Source organism: Scaptodrosophila lebanonensis, unplaced genomic scaffold, assembly GCF_003285725.1.
Source record: "Scaptodrosophila lebanonensis strain 11010-0011.00,11010-0021.00 unplaced genomic scaffold, SlebRS2 tig00000339-arrow-arrow-pilon, whole genome shotgun sequence".
Taxonomy (NCBI): Eukaryota; Metazoa; Arthropoda; class Insecta; order Diptera; family Drosophilidae; genus Scaptodrosophila; species Scaptodrosophila lebanonensis.
The window spans coordinates 69,811-95,520 of record NW_022060654.1 but is presented as its reverse complement, the minus strand read 5'-3'; the positions used below and the strand labels follow the sequence as shown (position 1 = coordinate 95,520).

Here is a 25,710-nt window from a genome sequence, read left to right as displayed (position 1 = left end):
AAAATTTTAGTTCGAAATTCCAAGAATTACGAGAGTGAGAGAAAATCGCGATTTGCTTTGGAGAGGGGGGCGGGAGGGAAATTCCAAAATACACATTTGCGGGCAGCGCTTGATGACTTTGCTTTTACAAATCAACAATAGACAAATCATTCAGCTACTAATCCTAAACCCATCGCCAAAGGGAACAACCCGTTTAATAAGTCTTGTACTAGAAAACTTAAGGTAAAAACAGGGGCTTGCTGCTGAAGAAGTAATTCAAAACGTGGTTGACAGCTTTTTTCCAATTCAAGTTCTCGAAGACCGTTTTTTTGCGTTCGCTTTGGCGATCTCATTCCTTCTGGGGCAGCATTTGTTAAGCATATTTAAATTTTAAAAACAATAAATCGGTTCAATATGCCGGATCAATTCCAATAGTGATATCTGAAAAAAACAGTTCGGGTATTAGGGGCAAAAGTTGAAAGTGGACTGTTTTACTATACATTTAACTAAGCCGGCAGGATCCCGCACATCGGCCGCAATCTGAGCAGAAGTATTTTTTAGTCCAGCCTTATTCCGACGAGTTTTACGTTTTTTATTAATATATCCTAATTGGATATTCCTGTAGTTAGGATTGTTGTATGTGTATACTTTTCCTATAACTAGGGGGACATCACGGTTCCGCAATTGCATTTTTTAAGCAAATTTTTTATCTTTATTCCAGAATTTCTTGTGTATATTCATTTATAGGAAGTGTTTCGAAGTGTGACTTATCGAGAAATGAATTGTGATTCGATTGGAATGTTCATCATATACCCCCAAATAGGTGGGGATTTCCCCAAAGCACTGTACAGCAATTTGCGATCACTTGAAAATTTTAAAAACATCGTGAATATATCAAAAGCCAAACTAACCCTTTTAAAAACGATAGAAAATTTGGGGTAAGAACAGCATGACCAACACTATGTATAAATGTATAAATAGAATAAATAGAATCGGCCAAAATTTCCAAGTTTTTGTTCCATTTTGAGGTCGTATTTTTGGTCTATTTACAAATATTGTAATCTAATCAAGAAGTCACTTTTTCCAAATGTGTCACTGACATCATGATTTACTCACATATCATTTAATATATGTATATGGGTGGTATGAGCGTATAACCACGCCCACTTTTTAAAAATAGTTTATTGTTTGAAGCCTACTGTTTAAAATATAGACCTTGCTATAACTAACACTATAGGACCTAGGGATATTAAATTTAAAGTCCAAGATGCCTTATGTGAATACGCAGAAAATGTGTTTTTTAGAATTTCCCTACCTCCCCCCCTCTCCAATGCAAATCGCGATTACCTCTAACTCCCGTAATTCTTGGAATTTCTAACTAAAATTTTGCAAATACCTCCAGTTAGTTATTATGTGTCCGTATGCCAAGTTTCATCATAATAGGTCTTTAACAAGAAGTTATAGCCATAAATATATTTGACTAGCAGGTATTGCCCGTCTTAACCCGGCTCAATATAATGTTTCCAATTGTATTTATTTTGTGTGTGCATAACCTACCCATATGCTTCCGCATTATAAGTTACCAGTAGGAAGGCATTTAAGGTATATAAATGAACATTTTCTGTTCTTGACAAAAAATTATTCAGTAGTCCGTTACATTTTTGTTCTTGCCAAACTATTTGGTTAAACGAACATGACCACTATAACTAATATTTTTTAAAGCTCGTTTTCCCCCCTTTGGAGCTAGAATTTTCCAAAAGCCTTTCTTAGTGTGCTCCTACACTATGATGGATACTTGAGTCCAAATTTCATCTTTTACCGTTTGGGCTGTGCGTTGATCACCAATTAGTCAGGACAAACTGTTTTATATATAACGCAACGTTTTAAGATAGACTATGTGCAAAAAAGGGGAATAATTCTAAATTCACATTTGAGTCTTTTCGTGCCATATTGAGTCAATACGGTCACGCACAAACTCGGAATATGAAACACGGCACCCGTGTCAAAAAGCACTGACAATTCTCATCTCAATTTGCTAGAGTAAAACTTTCGATAGTTGAAGCCACCGATACCATCAAAATATCGAAGTTTGAATGCAATAAGCAGAATATTTAAATAACAAAATCTAATTATTTATTGACATCAATAAGAACAAATCATATACATACATACATCTGCCCGCAATGCGAAGCAGAATATGCGTAGCTCCGTTATTCGGTTTTTGCTTTACTATCGCTTACGCAGTCGTTGCCTAGCGACGGTAACTGTAAACTTTTGGCGTTTTGCCTTTGCAATTAACATTAAATGGTCACAACGAAAGAAGAAGAGCGAGCCAATGACTTGCAGTTGTTGTTGTTTTTAGAGCATTATTTTTTTTACAATCAAACAACTGTGTTCGATTGCCCAATGTATACATTAATGCGAATGTACATACATGCTATATTCATACAAAGGCATACATACATACATATGTATGTTTCTCTTTACTTTTTCAACCGTACGTAGAGAACCGCACACATAGACACGAACTGTTGCTTGTTGTGTGTGTGAGTGTGTGTATGTGATGTCCCCAACTATTTGATATTTGTTGTTGCTGCATAAAGTTATTAATGCCAAATGCACTAAACAAAGAAAAAATTACTTTTAAAAATGTTATATAATTTTCAATTAATTAACATTTCTTGCTGTGTCAGTGCAAGACGAATGTACATACATACATATGTAGATACATATGTACACACATAGATGTGCACATATGTATGGACATTCACACATTAGTGTCTCACATTTTGCTTTGGCTATTTCAATGTTTGTATGTGTGTATGTATACTTAGTTGTCCCCAACTGTTTGATATTTTGTATTGTTTGTTCTGCATGCTTTTGTAAAATGCATATTTTGAAAATCCATGAATGCAAAGTTGTAGATTTAGTTACGTAGATTACATTACCCAAATTTTAAATCGATCGGACTAAATTTATAACACAAACTTTTCATTTGAAATAGTGAATAAATATTAAAACCCAAATAATTCAAGCTCCAACACAAATCTAAGTATGCAGTTTTGTTTGTATTCTTTAATTGATTTTAGAAACTAAGTTTTAAGTCGATCGGTTGAAAAATGCGGATTTTTCAAACAAACTTTGGAGCTACATTTCCCCCCTTTGGAGCTCGAATTTTCCAAAATCCCTTCTTAGTGCGCATCTACACCATGATAGGATACTTGAGCCCAAATTTCAGCATCCTAGCTTTTACCGTTTGGGCTGTGGGCTGTTGACGCGGTTTCCTTTTGTGCCCCAACATTTTTTTTTACAGGACAACTCCCATATTTTGGGCCCCAAAAAAAATATCAAACAAGTAAAAAAGCTAAAGTCGGGTGTCCCGACTTTGAAATACTCTGAACATATGTTTACAATAATTATAGAAAATAAAAAAATTAAGAAAATAAAAAAAAAATTTGATCGATTTTACCTCTCTCGGTATTTGAACTCACGGGAAGGGTGTATAATTGAACATTTACATAGCAATTGCGTCTGTGTGAGTGTATGTATGCCTATGCGCATCTATTCGTGTCTGTGTAAGCATTTTCGCAGTCAACCAAACAGCAACATCAACAACAGCCGCGGGCAGCGCTTGAGCTGCGCTGCATCAGCAAATATATTTATGGCTATAACTTCTTGTTAAATCGGTCTATCATAATGAAATTTGGCATACGGACACATAATAACCAACTGGGGGTATTTCCAAAATTTTAGTTCGAAATTCCAAGAATTACGAGAGTGAGAGAAAATCGCGATTTGCTTTGGAGAGGGGGGCGGGAGGGAAATTCCAAAATACACATTTGCGGGCAGCGCTTGATGACTTTGCTTTTACAAATCAACAATAGACAAATCATTCAGCTACTAATCCTAAACCCATCGCCAAAGGGAACAACCCGTTTAATAAGTCTTGTACTAGAAAACTTAAGGTAAAAACAGGGGCTTGCTGCTGAAGAAGTAATTCAAAACGTGGTTGACAGCTTTTTTCCAATTCAAGTTCTCGAAGACCGTTTTTTTTGCGTTCGCTTTGGCGATCTCATTCCTTCTGGGGCAGCATTTGTTAAGCATATTTAAATTTTAAAAACAATAAATCGGTTCAATATGCCGGATCAATTCCAATAGTGATATCTGAAAAAAACAGTTCGGGTATTAGGGGCAAAAGTTGAAAGTGGACTGTTTTACTATACATTTAACTAAGCCGGCAGGATCCCGCACATCGGCCGCAATCTGAGCAGAAGTATTTTTTAGTCCAGCCTTATTCCGACGAGTTTTACGTTTTTTATTAATATATCCTAATTGGATATTCCTGTAGTTAGGATTGTTGTATGTGTATACTTTTCCTATAACTAGGGGGACATCACGGTTCCGCAATTGCATTTTTTAAGCAAATTTTTTATCTTTATTCCAGAATTTCTTGTGTATATTCATTTATAGGAAGTGTTTCGAAGTGTGACTTATCGAGAAATGAATTGTGATTCGATTGGAATGTTCATCATATACCCCCAAATAGGTGGGGATTTCCCCAAAGCACTGTACAGCAATTTGCGATCACTTGAAAATTTTAAAAACATCGTGAATATATCAAAGCCAAACTAACCCTTTTAAAAACGATAGAAAATTTGGGGTAAGAACAGCATGACCAACACTATGTATAAATGTATAAATAGAATAAATAGAATCGGCCAAAATTTCCAAGTTTTTGTTCCATTTTGAGGTCGTATTTTTGGTCTATTTACAAATATTGTAATCTAATCAAGAAGTCACTTTTTCCAAATGTGTCACTGACATCATGATTTACTCACATATCATTTAATATATGTATATGGGTGGTATGAGCGTATAACCACGCCCACTTTTTAAAAATAGTTTATTGTTTGAAGCCTACTGTTTAAAATATAGACCTTGCTATAACTAACACTATAGGACCTAGGGATATTAAATTTAAAGTCCAAGATGCCTTATGTGAATACGCAGAAAATGTGTTTTTTAGAATTTCCCTACCTCCCCCCCTCTCCAATGCAAATCGCGATTACCTCTAACTCCCGTAATTCTTGGAATTTCTAACTAAAATTTTGCAAATACCTCCAGTTAGTTATTATGTGTCCGTATGCCAAGTTTCATCATAATAGGTCTTTAACAAGAAGTTATAGCCATAAATATATTTGACTAGCAGGTATTGCCCGTCTTAACCCGGCTCAATATAATGTTTCCAATTGTATTTATTTTGTGTGTGCATAACCTACCCATATGCTTCCGCATTATAAGTTACCAGTAGGAAGGCATTTAAGGTATATAAATGAACATTTTCTGTTCTTGACAAAAAATTATTCAGTAGTCCGTTACATTTTTGTTCTTGCCAAACTATTTGGTTAAACGAACATGACCACTATAACTAATATTTTTTAAAGCTCGTTTTCCCCCCTTTGGAGCTAGAATTTTCCAAAAGCCTTTCTTAGTGTGCTCCTACACTATGATGGATACTTGAGTCCAAATTTCATCTTTTACCGTTTGGGCTGTGCGTTGATCACCAATTAGTCAGGACAAACTGTTTTATATATAACGCAACGTTTTAAGATAGACTATGTGCAAAAAAGGGGAATAATTCTAAATTCACATTTGAGTCTTTTCGTGCCATATTGAGTCAATACGGTCACGCACAAACTCGGAATATGAAACACGGCACCCGTGTCAAAAAGCACTGACAATTCTCATCTCAATTTGCTAGAGTAAAACTTTCGATAGTTGAAGCCACCGATACCATCAAAATATCGAAGTTTGAATGCAATAAGCAGAATATTTAAATAACAAAATCTAATTATTTATTGACATCAATAAGAACAAATCATATACATACATACATCTGCCCGCAATGCGAAGCAGAATATGCGTAGCTCCGTTATTCGGTTTTTGCTTTACTATCGCTTACGCAGTCGTTGCCTAGCGACGGTAACTGTAAACTTTTGGCGTTTTGCCTTTGCAATTAACATTAAATGGTCACAACGAAAGAAGAAGAGCGAGCCAATGACTTGCAGTTGTTGTTGTTTTTAGAGCATTATTTTTTTTACAATCAAACAACTGTGTTCGATTGCCCAATGTATACATTAATGCGAATGTACATACATGCTATATTCATACAAAGGCATACATACATACATATGTATGTTTCTCTTTACTTTTTCAACCGTACGTAGAGAACCGCACACATAGACACGAACTGTTGCTTGTTGTGTGTGTGAGTGTGTGTATGTGATGTCCCCAACTATTTGATATTTGTTGTTGCTGCATAAAGTTATTAATGCCAAATGCACTAAACAAAGAAAAAATTACTTTTAAAAATGTTATATAATTTTCAATTAATTAACATTTCTTGCTGTGTCAGTGCAAGACGAATGTACATACATACATATGTAGATACATATGTACACACATAGATGTGCACATATGTATGGACATTCACACATTAGTGTCTCACATTTTGCTTTGGCTATTTCAATGTTTGTATGTGTGTATGTATACTTAGTTGTCCCCAACTGTTTGATATTTTGTATTGTTTGTTCTGCATGCTTTTGTAAAATGCATATTTTGAAAATCCATGAATGCAAAGTTGTAGATTTAGTTACGTAGATTACATTACCCAAATTTTAAATCGATCGGACTAAATTTATAACACAAACTTTTCATTTGAAATAGTGAATAAATATTAAAACCCAAATAATTCAAGCTCCAACACAAATCTAAGTATGCAGTTTTGTTTGTATTCTTTAATTGATTTTAGAAACTAAGTTTTAAGTCGATCGGTTGAAAAATGCGGATTTTTCAAACAAACTTTGGAGCTACATTTCCCCCCTTTGGAGCTCGAATTTTCCAAAATCCCTTCTTAGTGCGCATCTACACCATGATAGGATACTTGAGCCCAAATTTCAGCATCCTAGCTTTTACCGTTTGGGCTGTGGGCTGTTGACGCGGTTTCCTTTTGTGCCCCAACATTTTTTTTACAGGACAACTCCCATATTTTGGGCCCCAAAAAAAATATCAAACAAGTAAAAAAGCTAAAGTCGGGTGTCCCGACTTTGAAATACTCTGAACATATGTTTACAATAATTATAGAAAATAAAAAAATTAAGAAAATAAAAAAAAATTTGATCGATTTTACCTCTCTCGGTATTTGAACTCACGTAAAGGGTGTATAATTGAACATTTACATAGCAATTGCGTCTGTGTGAGTGTATGTATGCCTATGCGCATCTATTCGTGTCTGTGTAAGCATTTTCGCAGTCAACCAAACAGCAACATCAACAACAGCCGCGGGCAGCGCTTGAGCTGCGCTGCATCAGCAAATATATTTATGGCTATAACTTCTTGTTAAATCGGTCTATCATAATGAAATTTGGCATACGGACACATAATAACCAACTGGGGGTATTTCCAAAATTTTAGTTCGAAATTCCAAGAATTACGAGAGTGAGAGAAAATCGCGATTTGCTTTGGAGAGGGGGGCGGGAGGGAAATTCCAAAATACACATTTGCGGGCAGCGCTTGATGACTTTGCTTTTACAAATCAACAATAGACAAATCATTCAGCTACTAATCCTAAACCCATCGCCAAAGGGAACAACCCGTTTAATAAGTCTTGTACTAGAAAACTTAAGGTAAAAACAGGGGCTTGCTGCTGAAGAAGTAATTCAAAACGTGGTTGACAGCTTTTTTCCAATTCAAGTTCTCGAAGACCGTTTTTTTTGCGTTCGCTTTGGCGATCTCATTCCTTCTGGGGCAGCATTTGTTAAGCATATTTAAATTTTAAAAACAATAAATCGGTTCAATATGCCGGATCAATTCCAATAGTGATATCTGAAAAAAACAGTTCGGGTATTAGGGGCAAAAGTTGAAAGTGGACTGTTTTACTATACATTTAACTAAGCCGGCAGGATCCCGCACATCGGCCGCAATCTGAGCAGAAGTATTTTTTAGTCCAGCCTTATTCCGACGAGTTTTACGTTTTTTATTAATATATCCTAATTGGATATTCCTGTAGTTAGGATTGTTGTATGTGTATACTTTTCCTATAACTAGGGGGACATCACGGTTCCGCAATTGCATTTTTTAAGCAAATTTTTTATCTTTATTCCAGAATTTCTTGTGTATATTCATTTATAGGAAGTGTTTCGAAGTGTGACTTATCGAGAAATGAATTGTGATTCGATTGGAATGTTCATCATATACCCCCAAATAGGTGGGGACTTCCCCAAAGCACTGTACAGCAATTTGCGATCACTTGAAAATTTTAAAAACATCGTGAATATATCAAAAGCCAAACTAACCCTTTTAAAAACGATAGAAAATTTGGGGTAAGAACAGCATGACCAACACTATGTATAAATGTATAAATAGAATAAATAGAATCGGCCAAAATTTCCAAGTTTTTGTTCCATTTTGAGGTCGTATTTTTGGTCTATTTACAAATATTGTAATCTAATCAAGAAGTCACTTTTTCCAAATGTGTCACTGACATCATGATTTACTCACATATCATTTAATATATGTATATGGGTGGTATGAGCGTATAACCACGCCCACTTTTTAAAAATAGTTTATTGTTTGAAGCCTACTGTTTAAAATATAGACCTTGCTATAACTAACACTATAGGACCTAGGGATATTAAATTTAAAGTCCAAGATGCCTTATGTGAATACGCAGAAAATGTGTTTTTTAGAATTTCCCTACCTCCCCCCCTCTCCAATGCAAATCGCGATTACCTCTAACTCCCGTAATTCTTGGAATTTCTAACTAAAATTTTGCAAATACCTCCAGTTAGTTATTATGTGTCCGTATGCCAAGTTTCATCATAATAGGTCTTTAACAAGAAGTTATAGCCATAAATATATTTGACTAGCAGGTATTGCCCGTCTTAACCCGGCTCAATATAATGTTTCCAATTGTATTTATTTTGTGTGTGCATAACCTACCCATATGCTTCCGCATTATAAGTTACCAGTAGGAAGGCATTTAAGGTATATAAATGAACATTTTCTGTTCTTGACAAAAAATTATTCAGTAGTCCGTTACATTTTTGTTCTTGCCAAACTATTTGGTTAAACGAACATGACCACTATAACTAATATTTTTTAAAGCTCGTTTTCCCCCCTTTGGAGCTAGAATTTTCCAAAAGCCTTTCTTAGTGTGCTCCTACACTATGATGGATACTTGAGTCCAAATTTCATCTTTTACCGTTTGGGCTGTGCGTTGATCACCAATTAGTCAGGACAAACTGTTTTATATATAACGCAACGTTTTAAGATAGACTATGTGCAAAAAAGGGGAATAATTCTAAATTCACATTTGAGTCTTTTCGTGCCATATTGAGTCAATACGGTCACGCACAAACTCGGAATATGAAACACGGCACCCGTGTCAAAAAGCACTGACAATTCTCATCTCAATTTGCTAGAGTAAAACTTTCGATAGTTGAAGCCACCGATACCATCAAAATATCGAAGTTTGAATGCAATAAGCAGAATATTTAAATAACAAAATCTAATTATTTATTGACATCAATAAGAACAAATCATATACATACATACATCTGCCCGCAATGCGAAGCAGAATATGCGTAGCTCCGTTATTCGGTTTTTGCTTTACTATCGCTTACGCAGTCGTTGCCTAGCGACGGTAACTGTAAACTTTTGGCGTTTTGCCTTTGCAATTAACATTAAATGGTCACAACGAAAGAAGAAGAGCGAGCCAATGACTTGCAGTTGTTGTTGTTTTTAGAGCATTATTTTTTTTACAATCAAACAACTGTGTTCGATTGCCCAATGTATACATTAATGCGAATGTACATACATGCTATATTCATACAAAGGCATACATACATACATATGTATGTTTCTCTTTACTTTTTCAACCGTACGTAGAGAACCGCACACATAGACACGAACTGTTGCTTGTTGTGTGTGTGAGTGTGTGTATGTGATGTCCCCAACTATTTGATATTTGTTGTTGCTGCATAAAGTTATTAATGCCAAATGCACTAAACAAAGAAAAAATTACTTTTAAAAATGTTATATAATTTTCAATTAATTAACATTTCTTGCTGTGTCAGTGCAAGACGAATGTACATACATACATATGTAGATACATATGTACACACATAGATGTGCACATATGTATGGACATTCACACATTAGTGTCTCACATTTTGCTTTGGCTATTTCAATGTTTGTATGTGTGTATGTATACTTAGTTGTCCCCAACTGTTTGATATTTTGTATTGTTTGTTCTGCATGCTTTTGTAAAATGCATATTTTGAAAATCCATGAATGCAAAGTTGTAGATTTAGTTACGTAGATTACATTACCCAAATTTTAAATCGATCGGACTAAATTTATAACACAAACTTTTCATTTGAAATAGTGAATAAATATTAAAACCCAAATAATTCAAGCTCCAACACAAATCTAAGTATGCAGTTTTGTTTGTATTCTTTAATTGATTTTAGAAACTAAGTTTTAAGTCGATCGGTTGAAAAATGCGGATTTTTCAAACAAACTTTGGAGCTACATTTCCCCCCTTTGGAGCTCGAATTTTCCAAAATCCCTTCTTAGTGCGCATCTACACCATGATAGGATACTTGAGCCCAAATTTCAGCATCCTAGCTTTTACCGTTTGGGCTGTGGGCTGTTGACGCGGTTTCCTTTTGTGCCCCAACATTTTTTTTACAGGACAACTCCCATATTTTGGGCCCCAAAAAAAATATCAAACAAGTAAAAAAGCTAAAGTCGGGTGTCCCGACTTTGAAATACTCTGAACATATGTTTACAATAATTATAGAAAATAAAAAAATTAAGAAAATAAAAAAAAAATTTGATCGATTTTACCTCTCTCGGTATTTGAACTCACGTAAAGGGTGTGAGTGTATGTATGCCTATGCGCATCTATTCGTGTCTGTGTAAGCATTTTCGCAGTCAACCAAACAGCAACATCAACAACAGCCGCGGGCAGCGCTTGAGCTGCGCTGCATCAGCAAATATATTTATGGCTATAACTTCTTGTTAAATCGGTCTATCATAATGAAATTTGGCATACGGACACATAATAACCAACTGGGGGTATTTCCAAAATTTTAGTTCGAAATTCCAAGAATTACGAGAGTGAGAGAAAATCGCGATTTGCTTTGGAGAGGGGGGCGGGAGGGAAATTCCAAAATACACATTTGCGGGCAGCGCTTGATGACTTTGCTTTTACAAATCAACAATAGACAAATCATTCAGCTACTAATCATAAACCCATCGCCAAAGGGAACAACCCGTTTAATAAGTCTTGTACTAGAAAACTTAAGGTAAAAACAGGGGCTTGCTGCTGAAGAAGTAATTCAAAACGTGGTTGACAGCTTTTTTCCAATTCAAGTTCTCGAAGACCGTTTTTTTGCGTTCGCTTTGGCGATCTCATTCCTTCTGGGGCAGCATTTGTTAAGCATATTTAAATTTTAAAAACAATAAATCGGTTCAATATGCCGGATCAATTCCAATAGTGATATCTGAAAAAAAACAGTTCGGGTATTAGGGGCAAAAGTTGAAAGTGGACTGTTTTACTATACATTTAACTAAGCCGGCAGGATCCCGCACATCGGCCGCAATCTGAGCAGAAGTATTTTTTAGTCCAGCCTTATTCCGACGAGTTTTACGTTTTTTATTAATATATCCTAATTGGATATTCCTGTAGTTAGGATTGTTGTATGTGTATACTTTTCCTATAACTAGGGGGACATCACGGTTCCGCAATTGCATTTTTTAAGCAAATTTTTTATCTTTATTCCAGAATTTCTTGTGTATATTCATTTATAGGAAGTGTTTCGAAGTGTGACTTATCGAGAAATGAATTGTGATTCGATTGGAATGTTCATCATATACCCCCAAATAGGTGGGGACTTCCCCAAAGCACTGTACAGCAATTTGCGATCACTTGAAAATTTTAAAAACATCGTGAATATATCAAAAGCCAAACTAACCCTTTTAAAAACGATAGAAAATTTGGGGTAAGAACAGCATGACCAACACTATGTATAAATGTATAAATAGAATAAATAGAATCGGCCAAAATTTCCAAGTTTTTGTTCCATTTTGAGGTCGTATTTTTGGTCTATTTACAAATATTGTAATCTAATCAAGAAGTCACTTTTTCCAAATGTGTCACTGACATCATGATTTACTCACATATCATTTAATATATGTATATGGGTGGTATGAGCGTATAACCACGCCCACTTTTTAAAAATAGTTTATTGTTTGAAGCCTACTGTTTAAAATATAGACCTTGCTATAACTAACACTATAGGACCTAGGGATATTAAATTTAAAGTCCAAGATGCCTTATGTGAATACGCAGAAAATGTGTTTTTTAGAATTTCCCTACCTCCCCCCCTCTCCAATGCAAATCGCGATTACCTCTAACTCCCGTAATTCTTGGAATTTCTAACTAAAATTTTGCAAATACCTCCAGTTAGTTATTATGTGTCCGTATGCCAAGTTTCATCATAATAGGTCTTTAACAAGAAGTTATAGCCATAAATATATTTGACTAGCAGGTATTGCCCGTCTTAACCCGGCTCAATATAATGTTTCCAATTGTATTTATTTTGTGTGTGCATAACCTACCCATATGCTTCCGCATTATAAGTTACCAGTAGGAAGGCATTTAAGGTATATAAATGAACATTTTCTGTTCTTGACAAAAAATTATTCAGTAGTCCGTTACATTTTTGTTCTTGCCAAACTATTTGGTTAAACGAACATGACCACTATAACTAATATTTTTTAAAGCTCGTTTTCCCCCCTTTGGAGCTAGAATTTTCCAAAAGCCTTTCTTAGTGTGCTCCTACACTATGATGGATACTTGAGTCCAAATTTCATCTTTTACCGTTTGGGCTGTGCGTTGATCACCAATTAGTCAGGACAAACTGTTTTATATATAACGCAACGTTTTAAGATAGACTATGTGCAAAAAAGGGGAATAATTCTAAATTCACATTTGAGTCTTTTCGTGCCATATTGAGTCAATACGGTCACGCACAAACTCGGAATATGAAACACGGCACCCGTGTCAAAAAGCACTGACAATTCTCATCTCAATTTGCTAGAGTAAAACTTTCGATAGTTGAAGCCACCGATACCATCAAAATATCGAAGTTTGAATGCAATAAGCAGAATATTTAAATAACAAAATCTAATTATTTATTGACATCAATAAGAACAAATCATATACATACATACATCTGCCCGCAATGCGAAGCAGAATATGCGTAGCTCCGTTATTCGGTTTTTGCTTTACTATCGCTTACGCAGTCGTTGCCTAGCGACGGTAACTGTAAACTTTTGGCGTTTTGCCTTTGCAATTAACATTAAATGGTCACAACGAAAGAAGAAGAGCGAGCCAATGACTTGCAGTTGTTGTTGTTTTTAGAGCATTATTTTTTTTACAATCAAACAACTGTGTTCGATTGCCCAATGTATACATTAATGCGAATGTACATACATGCTATATTCATACAAAGGCATACATACATACATATGTATGTTTCTCTTTACTTTTTCAACCGTACGTAGAGAACCGCACACATAGACACGAACTGTTGCTTGTTGTGTGTGTGAGTGTGTGTATGTGATGTCCCCAACTATTTGATATTTGTTGTTGCTGCATAAAGTTATTAATGCCAAATGCACTAAACAAAGAAAAAATTACTTTTAAAAATGTTATATAATTTTCAATTAATTAACATTTCTTGCTGTGTCAGTGCAAGACGAATGTACATACATACATATGTAGATACATATGTACACATAGATGTGCACATATGTATGGACATTCACACATTAGTGTCTCACATTTTGCTTTGGCTATTTCAATGTTTGTATGTGTGTATGTATACTTAGTTGTCCCCAACTGTTTGATATTTTGTATTGTTTGTTCTGCATGCTTTTGTAAAATGCATATTTTGAAAATCCATGAATGCAAAGTTGTAGATTTAGTTACGTAGATTACATTACCCAAATTTTAAATCGATCGGACTAAATTTATAACACAAACTTTTCATTTGAAATAGTGAATAAATATTAAAACCCAAATAATTCAAGCTCCAACACAAATCTAAGTATGCAGTTTTGTTTGTATTCTTTAATTGATTTTAGAAACTAAGTTTTAAGTCGATCGGTTGAAAAATGCGGATTTTTCAAACAAACTTTGGAGCTACATTTCCCCCCTTTGGAGCTCGAATTTTCCAAAATCCCTTCTTAGTGCGCATCTACACCATGATAGGATACTTGAGCCCAAATTTCAGCATCCTAGCTTTTACCGTTTGGGCTGTGGGCTGTTGACGCGGTTTCCTTTTGTGCCCCAACATTTTTTTTTACAGGACAACTCCCATATTTTGGGCCCCAAAAAAAATATCAAACAAGTAAAAAAGCTAAAGTCGGGTGTCCCGACTTTGAAATACTCTGAACATATGTTTACAATAATTATAGAAAATAAAAAAATTAAGAAAATAAAAAAAAATTTGATCGATTTTACCTCTCTCGGTATTTGAACTCACGTAAAGGGTGTATAATTGAACATTTACATAGCAATTGCGTCTGTGTGAGTGTATGTATGCCTATGCGCATCTATTCGTGTCTGTGTAAGCATTTTCGCAGTCAACCAAACAGCAACATCAACAACAGCCGCGGGCAGCGCTTGAGCTGCGCTGCATCAGCAAATATATTTATGGCTATAACTTCTTGTTAAATCGGTCTATCATAATGAAATTTGGCATACGGACACATAATAACCAACTGGGGGTATTTCCAAAATTTTAGTTCGAAATTCCAAGAATTACGAGAGTGAGAGAAAATCGCGATTTGCTTTGGAGAGGGGGGCGGGAGGGAAATTCCAAAATACACATTTGCGGGCAGCGCTTGATGACTTTGCTTTTACAAATCAACAATAGACAAATCATTCAGCTACTAATCCTAAACCCATCGCCAAAGGGAACAACCCGTTTAATAAGTCTTGTACTAGAAAACTTAAGGTAAAAACAGGGGCTTGCTGCTGAAGAAGTAATTCAAAACGTGGTTGACAGCTTTTTTCCAATTCAAGTTCTCGAAGACCGTTTTTTTGCGTTCGCTTTGGCGATCTCATTCCTTCTGGGGCAGCATTTGTTAAGCATATTTAAATTTTAAAAACAATAAATCGGTTCAATATGCCGGATCAATTCCAATAGTGATATCTGAAAAAAACAGTTCGGGTATTAGGGGCAAAAGTTGAAAGTGGACTGTTTTACTATACATTTAACTAAGCCGGCAGGATCCCGCACATCGGCCGCAATCTGAGCAGAAGTATTTTTTAGTCCAGCCTTATTCCGACGAGTTTTACGTTTTTTATTAATATATCCTAATTGGATATTCCTGTAGTTAGGATTGTTGTATGTGTATACTTTTCCTATAACTAGGGGGACATCACGGTTCCGCAATTGCATTTTTTAAGCAAATTTTTTATCTTTATTCCAGAATTTCTTGTGTATATTCATTTATAGGAAGTGTTTCGAAGTGTGACTTATCGAGAAATGAATTGTGATTCGATTGGAATGTTCATCATATACCCCCAAATAGGTGGGGATTTCCCCAAAGCACTGTACAGCAATTTGCGATCACTTGAAAATTTTAAAAACATCGTGAATATATCAAAAGCCAAACTAACCCTTTTAAAAACGATAGAAAATTTGGGGTAAGAACAGCATGACCAACACTATGTATAAATGTATAAATAGAATAAATAGAATCGGCCAAAATTTCCAAGTTTTTGTTCCATTTTGAGGTCGTATTTTTGGTCTATTTACAAATATTGTAATCTAATCAAGAAGTCACTTTTTCCAAATGTGTCACTGACATCATGATTTACTCACATATCATTTAATATATGTATATGGGTGGTATGAGCGTATAACCACGCCCACTTTTTAAAAATAGTTTATTGTTTGAAGCCTACTGTTTAAAATATAGACCTTGCTATAACTAACACTATAGGACCTAGGGATATTAAATTTAAAGTCCAAGATGCCTTATGTGAATACGCAGAAAATGTGTTTTTTAGAATTTCCCTACCTCCCCCCCTCTCCAATGCAAATCGCGATTACCTCTAACTCCCGTAATTCTTGGAATTTCTAACTAAAATTTTGCAAATACCTCCAGTTAGTTATTATGTGTCCGTATGCCAAGTTTCATCATAATAGGTCTTTAACAAGAAGTTATAGCCATAAATATATTTGACTAGCAGGTATTGCCCGTCTTAACCCGGCTCAATATAATGTTTCCAATTGTATTTATTTTGTGTGTGCATAACCTACCCATATGCTTCCGCATTATAAGTTACCAGTAGGAAGGCATTTAAGGTATATAAATGAACATTTTCTGTTCTTGACAAAAAATTATTCAGTAGTCCGTTACATTTTTGTTCTTGCCAAACTATTTGGTTAAACGAACATGACCACTATAACTAATATTTTTTAAAGCTCGTTTTCCCCCCTTTGGAGCTAGAATTTTCCAAAAGCCTTTCTTAGTGTGCTCCTACACTATGATGGATACTTGAGTCCAAATTTCATCTTTTACCGTTTGGGCTGTGCGTTGATCACCAATTAGTCAGGACAAACTGTTTTATATATAACGCAACGTTTTAAGATAGACTATGTGCAAAAAAGGGGAATAATTCTAAATTCACATTTGAGTCTTTTCGTGCCATATTGAGTCAATACGGTCACGCACAAACTCGGAATATGAAACACGGCACCCGTGTCAAAAAGCACTGACAATTCTCATCTCAATTTGCTAGAGTAAAACTTTCGATAGTTGAAGCCACCGATACCATCAAAATATCGAAGTTTGAATGCAATAAGCAGAATATTTAAATAACAAAATCTAATTATTTATTGACATCAATAAGAACAAATCATATACATACATACATCTGCCCGCAATGCGAAGCAGAATATGCGTAGCTCCGTTATTCGGTTTTTGCTTTACTATCGCTTACGCAGTCGTTGCCTAGCGACGGTAACTGTAAACTTTTGGCGTTTTGCCTTTGCAATTAACATTAAATGGTCACAACGAAAGAAGAAGAGCGAGCCAATGACTTGCAGTTGTTGTTGTTTTTAGAGCATTATTTTTTTTACAATCAAACAACTGTGTTCGATTGCCCAATGTATACATTAATGCGAATGTACATACATGCTATATTCATACAAAGGCATACATACATACATATGTATGTTTCTCTTTACTTTTTCAACCGTACGTAGAGAACCGCACACATAGACACGAACTGTTGCTTGTTGTATGTGATGTCCCCAACTATTTGATATTTGTTGTTGCTGCATAAAGTTATTAATGCCAAATGCACTAAACAAAGAAAAAATTACTTTTAAAAATGTTATATAATTTTCAATTAATTAACATTTCTTGCTGTGTCAGTGCAAGACGAATGTACATACATAAATATGTAGATACATATGTACACACATAGATGTGCACATATGTATGGACATTCACACATTAGTGTCTCACATTTTGCTTTGGCTATTTCAATGTTTGTATGTGTGTATGTATACTTAGTTGTCCCCAACTGTTTGATATTTTGTATTGTTTGTTCTGCATGCTTTTGTAAAATGCATATTTTGAAAATCCATGAATGCAAAGTTGTAGATTTAGTTACGTAGATTACATTACCCAAATTTTAAATCGATCGGACTAAATTTATAACACAAACTTTTCATTTGAAATAGTGAATAAATATTAAAACCCAAATAATTCAAGCTCCAACACAAATCTAAGTATTTTTCAAACAAACTTTGGAGCTACATTTCCCCCCTTTGGAGCTCGAATTTTCCAAAATCTTCTTAGTGCGCATCTACACCATGATAGGATACTTGAGCCCAAATTTCAGCATCCTAGCTTTTACCGTTTGGGCTGTGGGCTGTTGACGCGGTTTCCTTTTGTGCCCCAACATTTTTTTACAGGACAACTCCCATATTTTGGGCCCCAAAAAAAATATCAAACAAGTAAAAAAGCTAAAGTCGGGTGTCCCGACTTTGAAATACTCTGAACATATGTTTACAATAATTATAGAAAATAAAAAAAAATTTGATCGATTTTACCTCTCTCGGTATTTGAACTCACGTAAAGGGTGTATAATTGAACATTTACATAGCAATTGCGTCTGTGTGAGTGTATTCGTGTCTGTGTAAGCATTTTCGCAGTCAACCAAACAGCAACATCAACAACAGCCGCGGGCAGCGCTTGAGCTGCGCTGCATCAGCAAATATATTTATGGCTATAACTTCTTGTTAAATCGGTCTATCATAATGAAATTTGGCATACGGACACATAATAACCAACTGGGGGTATTTCCAAAATTTTAGTTCGAAATTCCAAGAATTACGAGAGTGAGAGAAAATCGCGATTTGCTTTGGAGAGGGGGGCGGGAGGGAAATTCCAAAATACACATTTGCGGGCAGCGCTTGATGACTTTGCTTTTACAAATCAACAATAGACAAATCATTCAGCTACTAATCATGAACCCATCGCCAAAGGGAACAACCCGTTTAATAAGTCTTGTACTAGAAAACTTAAGGTAAAAACAGGGGCTTGCTGCTGAAGAAGTAATTCAAAACGTGGTTGACAGCTTTTTTTCCAATTCAAGTTCTCGAAGACCGTTTTTTTGGCGTTCGCTTTGGCGATCTCATTCCTTCTGGGGCAGCATTTGTTAAGCATATTTAAATTTTAAAAACAATAAATCGGTTCAATATGCCGGATCAATTCCAATAGTGATATCTGAAAAAAAACAGTTCGGGTATTAGGGGCAAAAGTTGAAAGTGGACTGTTTTACTATACATTTAACTAAGCCGGCAGGATCCCGCACATCGGCCGCAATCTGAGCAGAAGTATTTTTTAGTCCAGCCTTATTCCGACGAGTTTTACGTTTTTTATTAATATATCCTAATTGGATATTCCTGTAGTTAGGATTGTTGTATGTGTATACTTTTCCTATAACTAGGGGGACATCACGGTTCCGCAATTGCATTTTTTAAGCGAATTTTTTATCTTTATTCCAGAATTTCTTGTGTATATTCATTTATAGGAAGTGTTTCGAAGTGTGACTTATCGAGAAATGAATTGTGATTCGATTGGAATGTTCATCATATACCCCCAAATAGGTGGGGATTTCCCCAAAGCACTGTACAGCAATTTGCGATCACTTGAAAATTTTAAAAACATCGTGAATATATCAAAAGCCAAACTAACCCTTTTAAAAACGATAGAAAATTTGGGTTAAGAACAGCATGACCAACACTATGTATAAATGTATAAATAGAATAAATAGAATCGGCCAAAATTTCCAAGTTTTTGTTCCATTTTGAGGTCGTATTTTTGGTCTATTTACAAATATTGTAATCTAATCAAGAAGTCACTTTTTCCAAATGTGTCACTGACATCATGATTTACTCACATATCATTTAATATATGTATATGGGTGGTATGAGCGTATAACCACGCCCACTTTTTAAAAATAGTTTATTGTTTGAAGCCTACTGTTTAAAATATAGACCTTGCTATAACTAACACTATAGGACCTAGGGATATTAAATTTAAAGTCCAAGATGCCTTATGTGAATACGCAGAAAATGTGTTTTTTAGAATTTCCCTACCTCCCCCCCTCTCCAATGCAAATCGCGATTACCTCTAACTCCCGTAATTCTTGGAATTTCTAACTAAAATTTTGCAAATACCTCCAGTTAGTTATTATGTGTCCGTATGCCAAGTTTCATCATAATAGGTCTTTAACAAGAAGTTATAGCCATAAATATATTTGACTAGCAGGTATTGCCCGTCTTAACCCGGCTCAATATAATGTTTCCAATTGTATTTATTTTGTGTGTGCATAACCTACCCATATGCTTCCGCATTATAAGTTACCAGTAGGAAGGCATTTAAGGTATATAAATGAACATTTTCTGTTCTTGACAAAAAATTATTCAGTAGTCCGTTACATTTTTGTTCTTGCCAAACTATTTGGTTAAACGAACATGACCACTATAACTAATATTTTTTAAAGCTCGTTTTCCCCCCCTTTGGAGCTAGAATTTTCCAAAAGCCTTTCTTAGTGTGCTCCTACACTATGATGGATACTTGAGTCCAAATTTCATCTTTTACCGTTTGGGCTGTGCGTTGATCACCAATTAGTCAGGACAAACTGTTTTATATATAACGCAACGTTTTAAGATAGACTATGTGCAAAAAAGGGGAATAATTCTAAATTCACATTTGAGTCTTTTCGTGCCATATTGAGTCAATACGGTCACGCACAAACTCGGAATATGAAACACGGCACCCGTGTCAAAAAGCACTGACAATTCTCATCTCAATTTGCTAGAGTAAAACTTTCGATAGTTGAAGCCACCGATACCATCAAAATATCGAAGTTTGAATGCAATAAGCAGAATATTTAAATAACAAAATCGAATTATTTATTGACATCAATAAGAACAAATCATATACATACATACATCTGCCCGCAATGCGAAGCAGAATATGCGTAGCTCCGTTATTCGGTTTTTGCTTTACTATCGCTTACGCAGTCGTTGCCTAGCGACGGTAACTGTAAACTTTTGGCGTTTTGCCTTTGCAATTAACATTAAATGGTCACAACGAAAGAAGAAGAGCGAGCCAATGACTTGCAGTTGTTGTTGTTTTTAGAGCATTATTTTTTTTACAATCAAACAACTGTGTTCGATTGCCCAATGTATACATTAATGCGAATGTACATACATGCTATATTCATACAAAGGCATACATACATACATATGTATGTTTCTCTTTACTTTTTCAACCGTACGTAGAGAACCGCACACATAGACACGAACTGTTGCTTGTTGTGTGTGTGAGTGTGTGTATGTGATGTCCCCAACTATTTGATATTTGTTGTTGCTGCATAAAGTTATTAATACCAAATGCACTAAACAAAGAAAAAATTACTTTTAAAAATGTTATATAATTTTCAATTAATTAACATTTCTTGCTGTGTCAGTGCAAGACGAATGTACATACATACATATGTAGATACATATGTACACATATAGATGTGCACATATGTATGGACATTCACACATTAGTGTCTCACATTTTGCTTTGGCTATTTCAATGTTTGTATGTGTGTATGTATACTTAGTTGTCCCCAACTGTTTGATATTTTGTATTGTTTGTTCTGCATGCTTTTGTAAAATGCATATTTTGAAAATCCATGAATGCAAAGTTGTAGATTTAGTTACGTAGATTACATTACCCAAATTTTAAATCGATCGGACTAAATTTATAACACAAACTTTTCATTTGAAATAGTGAATAAATATTAAAACCCAAATAATTCAAGCTCCAACACAAATCTAAGTATGCAGTTTTGTTTGTATTCTTTAATTGATTTTAGAAACTAAGTTTTAAGTCGATCGGTTGAAAAATGCGGATTTTTCAAACAAACTTTGGAGCTACATTTCCCCCCTTTGGAGCTACATTTTTCAATTTTCAAAAATCCCTTCTTAGTGCGCATCTACACCATGATAGGATACTTGAGCCCAAATTTCAGCATCCTAGCTTTTACCGTTTGGGCTGTGGGCTGTTGACGCGGTTTCCTTTTGTGCCCCAACATTTTTTTTTACAGGACAACTCCCATATTTTGGGCCCCAAAAAAAATATCAAACAAGTAAAAAAGCTAAAGTCGGGTGTCCCGACTTTGAAATACTCTGAACATATGTTTACAATAATTATAGAAAATAAAAAAATTAAGAAAATAAATAAAAAATTTGATCGATTTTACCTCTCTCGGTATTTGAACTCACGTAAAGGGTGTATAATTGAACATTTACATAGCAATTGCGTCTGTGTGAGTGTATGTATGCCTATGCGCATCTATTCGTGTCTGTGTAAGCATTTTCGCAGTCAACCAAACAGCAACATCAACAACAGCCGCGGGCAGCGCTTGAGCTGCGCTGCATCAGCAAATATATTTATGGCTATAACTTCTTGTTAAATCGGTCTATCATAATGAAATTTGGCATACGGACACATAATAACCAACTGGGGGTATTTCCAAAATTTTAGTTCGAAATTCCAAGAATTACGAGAGTGAGAGAAAATCGCGATTTGCTTTGGAGAGGGGGGCGGGAGGGAAATTCCAAAATACACATTTGCGGGCAGCGCTTGATGACTTTGCTTTTACAAATCAACAATAGACAAATCATTCAGCTACTAATCCTAAACCCATCGCCAAAGGGAACAACCCGTTTAATAAGTCTTGTACTAGAAAACTTAAGGTAAAAACAGGGGCTTGCTGCTGAAGAAGTAATTCAAAACGTGGTTGACAGCTTTTTTCCAATTCAAGTTCTCGAAGACCGTTTTTTTGCGTTCGCTTTGGCGATCTCATTCCTTCTGGGGCAGCATTTGTTAAGCATATTTAAATTTTAAAAACAATAAATCGGTTCAATATGCCGGATCAATTCCAATAGTGATATCTGAAAAAAACAGTTCGGGTATTAGGGGCAAAAGTTGAAAGTGGACTGTTTTACTATACATTTAACTAAGCCGGCAGGATCCCGCACATCGGCCGCAATCTGAGCAGAAGTATTTTTTAGTCCAGCCTTATTCCGACGAGTTTTACGTTTTTTATTAATATATCCTAATTGGATATTCCCGTAGTTAGGATTGTTGTATGTGTATACTACCTATAACTAGGGGGACATCACGGTTCCGCAATTGCATTTTTTAAGCGAATTTTTTATCTTTATTCCAGAATTTCTTGTGTATATTCATTTATAGGAAGTGTTTCGAAGTGTGACTTATCGAGAAATGAATTGTGATTCGATTGGAATAGGTGGGGATTTCCCCAAAGCACTGTACAGCAATTTGCGATCACTTGAAAATTTTAAAAACATCGTGAATATATCAAAAGCCAAACTAACCCTTTTAAAAACGATAGAAAATTTGGGGTAAGAACAGCATGACCAACACTATGTATAAATGTATAAATAGAATCGGCCAAAATTTCCAAGTTTTTGTTCCATTTTGAGGTCGTATTTTTGGTCTATTTACAAATATTGTAATCTAATCAAGAAGTCACTTTTTCCAAATGTGTCACTGACATCATGATTTACTCACATATCATTTAATATATGTATATGGGTGGTATGAGCGTATAACCACGCCCACTTTTTAAAAATAGTTTATTGTTTGAAGCCTACTGTTTAAAATATAGACCTTGCTATAACTAACACTATAGGACCTAGGGATATTAAATTTAAAGTCCAAGATGCCTTATGTGAATACGCAGAAAATGTGTTTTTTAGAATTTCCCTACCTCCCCCCTCTCCAATGCAAATCGCGATTACCTCTAACTCCCGTAATTCTTGGAATTTCTAACTAAAATTTTGCAAATACCTCCAGTTAGTTATTATGTGTCCGTATGCCAAGTTTCATCATAATAGGTCTTTGACAAGAAGTTATAGCCATAAATATATTTGACTAGCAGGTATTGCCCGTCTTAACCCGGCTCAATATAATGTTTCCAATTGTATTTATTTTGTGTGTGCATAACCTACCCATATGCTTCCGCATTATAAGTTACCAGTAGGAAGGCATTTAAGGTATATAAATGAACATTTTCTGTTCTTGACAAAAAATTATTCAGTAGTCCGTTACATTTTTGTTCTTGCCAAACTATTTGGAGCTAGAATTTTCCAAAAGCCTTTCTTAGTGTGCTCCTACACTATGATGGATACTTGAGTCCAAATTTCATCTTTTACCGTTTGGGCTGTGCGTTGATCACCAATTAGTCAGGACAAACTGTTTTATATATAACGCAACGTTTTAAGATAGACTATGTGCAAAAAAGGGGAATAATTCTAAATTCACATTTGAGTCTTTTCGTGCCATATTGAGTCAATACGGTCACGCACAAACTCGGAATATGAAACACGGCACCCGTGTCAAAAAGCACTGACAATTCTCATCTCAATTTGCTAGAGTAAAACTTTCGATAGTTGAAGCCACCGATACCATCAAAATATCGAAGTTTGAATGCAATAAGCAGAATATTTAAATAACAAAATCGAATTATTTATTGACATCAATAAGAACAAATCATATACATACATACATCTGCCCGCAATGCGAAGCAGAATATGCGTAGCTCCGTTATTCGGTTTTTGCTTTACTATCGCTTACGCAGTCGTTGCCTAGCGACGGTAACTGTAAACTTTTGGCGTTTTGCCTTTGCAATTAACATTAAATGGTCACAACGAAAGAAGAAGAGCGAGCCAATGACTTGCAGTTGTTGTTGTTTTTAGAGCATTATTTTTTTTACAATCAAACAACTGTGTTCGATTGCCCAATGTATACATTAATGCGAATGTACATACATGCTATATTCATACAAAGGCATACATACATACATATGTATGTTTCTCTTTACTTTTTCAACCGTACGTAGAGAACCGCACACATAGACACGAACTGTTGCTTGTTGTGTGTGTGAGTGTGTGTATGTGATGTCCCCAACTATTTGATATTTGTTGTTGCTGCATAAAGTTATTAATACCAAATGCACTAAACAAAGAAAAAATTACTTTTAAAAATGTTATATAATTTTCAATTAATTAACATTTCTTGCTGTGTCAGTGCAAGACGAATGTACATACATACATATGTAGATACATATGTACACACATAGATGTGCACATATGTATGGACATTCACACATTAGTGTCTCACATTTTGCTTTGGCTATTTCAATGTTTGTATGTGTGTATGTATACTTAGTTGTCCCCAACTGTTTGATATTTTGTATTGTTTGTTCTGCATGCTTTTGTAAAATGCATATTTTGAAAATCCATGAATGCAAAGTTGTAGATTTAGTTACGTAGATTACATTACCCCAAATTTTAAATCGATCGGACTAAATTTATAACACAAACTTTTCATTTGAAATAGTGAATAAATATTAAAACCCAAATAATTCAAGCTCCAACACAAATCTAAGTATTTTTCAAACAAACTTTGACTTTGGAGCTACATTTCCCCCCTTTGGAGCTCGAATTTTCCAAAATCTTCTTAGTGCGCATCTACACCATGATAGGATACTTGAGCCCAAATTTCAGCATCCTAGCTTTTACCGTTTGGGCTGTGGGCTGTTGACGCGGTTTCCTTTTGTGCCCCAACATTTTTTTTACAGGACAACTCCCATATTTTGGGCCCCAAAAAAAATATCAAACAAGTAAAAAAGCTAAAGTCGGGTGTCCCGACTTTGAAATACTCTGAACATATGTTTACAATAATTATAGAAAATAAAAAAATTAAGAAAATAAAAAAAAATTTGATCGATTTTACCTCTCTCGGTATTTGAACTCACGTAAAGGGTGTATAATTGAACATTTACATAGCAATTGCGTCTGTGTGAGTGTATTCGTGTCTGTGTAAGCATTTTCGCAGTCAACCAAACAGCAACATCAACAACAGCCGCGGGCAGCGCTTGAGCTGCGCTGCATCAGCAAATATATTTATGGCTATAACTTCTTGTTAAATCGGTCTATCATAATGAAATTTGGCATACGGACACATAATAACCAACTGGGG

General features: G+C 35.2%; 7 long non-coding RNA genes across 7 annotated transcripts; all 7 read right to left on the bottom strand.

The window, feature by feature from the left end:
* Positions 1–155: 155 nt before the first annotated feature.
* On the bottom strand, positions 156–722 carry LOC115630152. Its single transcript, XR_003996023.1, has 2 exons — positions 480–722; positions 156–420 (listed from the first exon to the last, which is right to left on the bottom strand). It is a non-coding gene; the product is annotated as an uncharacterized LOC115630152 (long non-coding RNA).
* A 3,155-nt stretch (positions 723–3,877) lies between these two features.
* LOC115630173 lies at positions 3,878–4,447 on the bottom strand. Its single transcript, XR_003996043.1, has 2 exons — positions 4,203–4,447; positions 3,878–4,143 (listed from the first exon to the last, which is right to left on the bottom strand). It is a non-coding gene; the product is annotated as an uncharacterized LOC115630173 (long non-coding RNA).
* Positions 4,448–7,597: 3,150 nt separating this feature from the next.
* On the bottom strand, positions 7,598–8,171 carry LOC115630171. Its single transcript, XR_003996041.1, has 2 exons — positions 7,923–8,171; positions 7,598–7,863 (listed from the first exon to the last, which is right to left on the bottom strand). It is a non-coding gene; the product is annotated as an uncharacterized LOC115630171 (long non-coding RNA).
* A 3,107-nt stretch (positions 8,172–11,278) lies between these two features.
* LOC115630158 lies at positions 11,279–11,855 on the bottom strand. The gene is made up of 2 exons (XR_003996029.1): positions 11,610–11,855; positions 11,279–11,549 (listed from the first exon to the last, which is right to left on the bottom strand). It is a non-coding gene; the product is annotated as an uncharacterized LOC115630158 (long non-coding RNA).
* A 3,149-nt stretch (positions 11,856–15,004) lies between these two features.
* On the bottom strand, positions 15,005–15,571 carry LOC115630166. Its single transcript, XR_003996037.1, has 2 exons — positions 15,329–15,571; positions 15,005–15,269 (listed from the first exon to the last, which is right to left on the bottom strand). It is a non-coding gene; the product is annotated as an uncharacterized LOC115630166 (long non-coding RNA).
* A 3,184-nt stretch (positions 15,572–18,755) lies between these two features.
* On the bottom strand, positions 18,756–19,156 carry LOC115630179. The gene is made up of 2 exons (XR_003996049.1): positions 18,925–19,156; positions 18,756–18,864 (listed from the first exon to the last, which is right to left on the bottom strand). It is a non-coding gene; the product is annotated as an uncharacterized LOC115630179 (long non-coding RNA).
* Positions 19,157–22,330: 3,174 nt separating this feature from the next.
* Positions 22,331–22,893, bottom strand: LOC115630165. The gene is made up of 2 exons (XR_003996036.1): positions 22,655–22,893; positions 22,331–22,595 (listed from the first exon to the last, which is right to left on the bottom strand). It is a non-coding gene; the product is annotated as an uncharacterized LOC115630165 (long non-coding RNA).
* Positions 22,894–25,710: the final 2,817 nt, after the last annotated feature.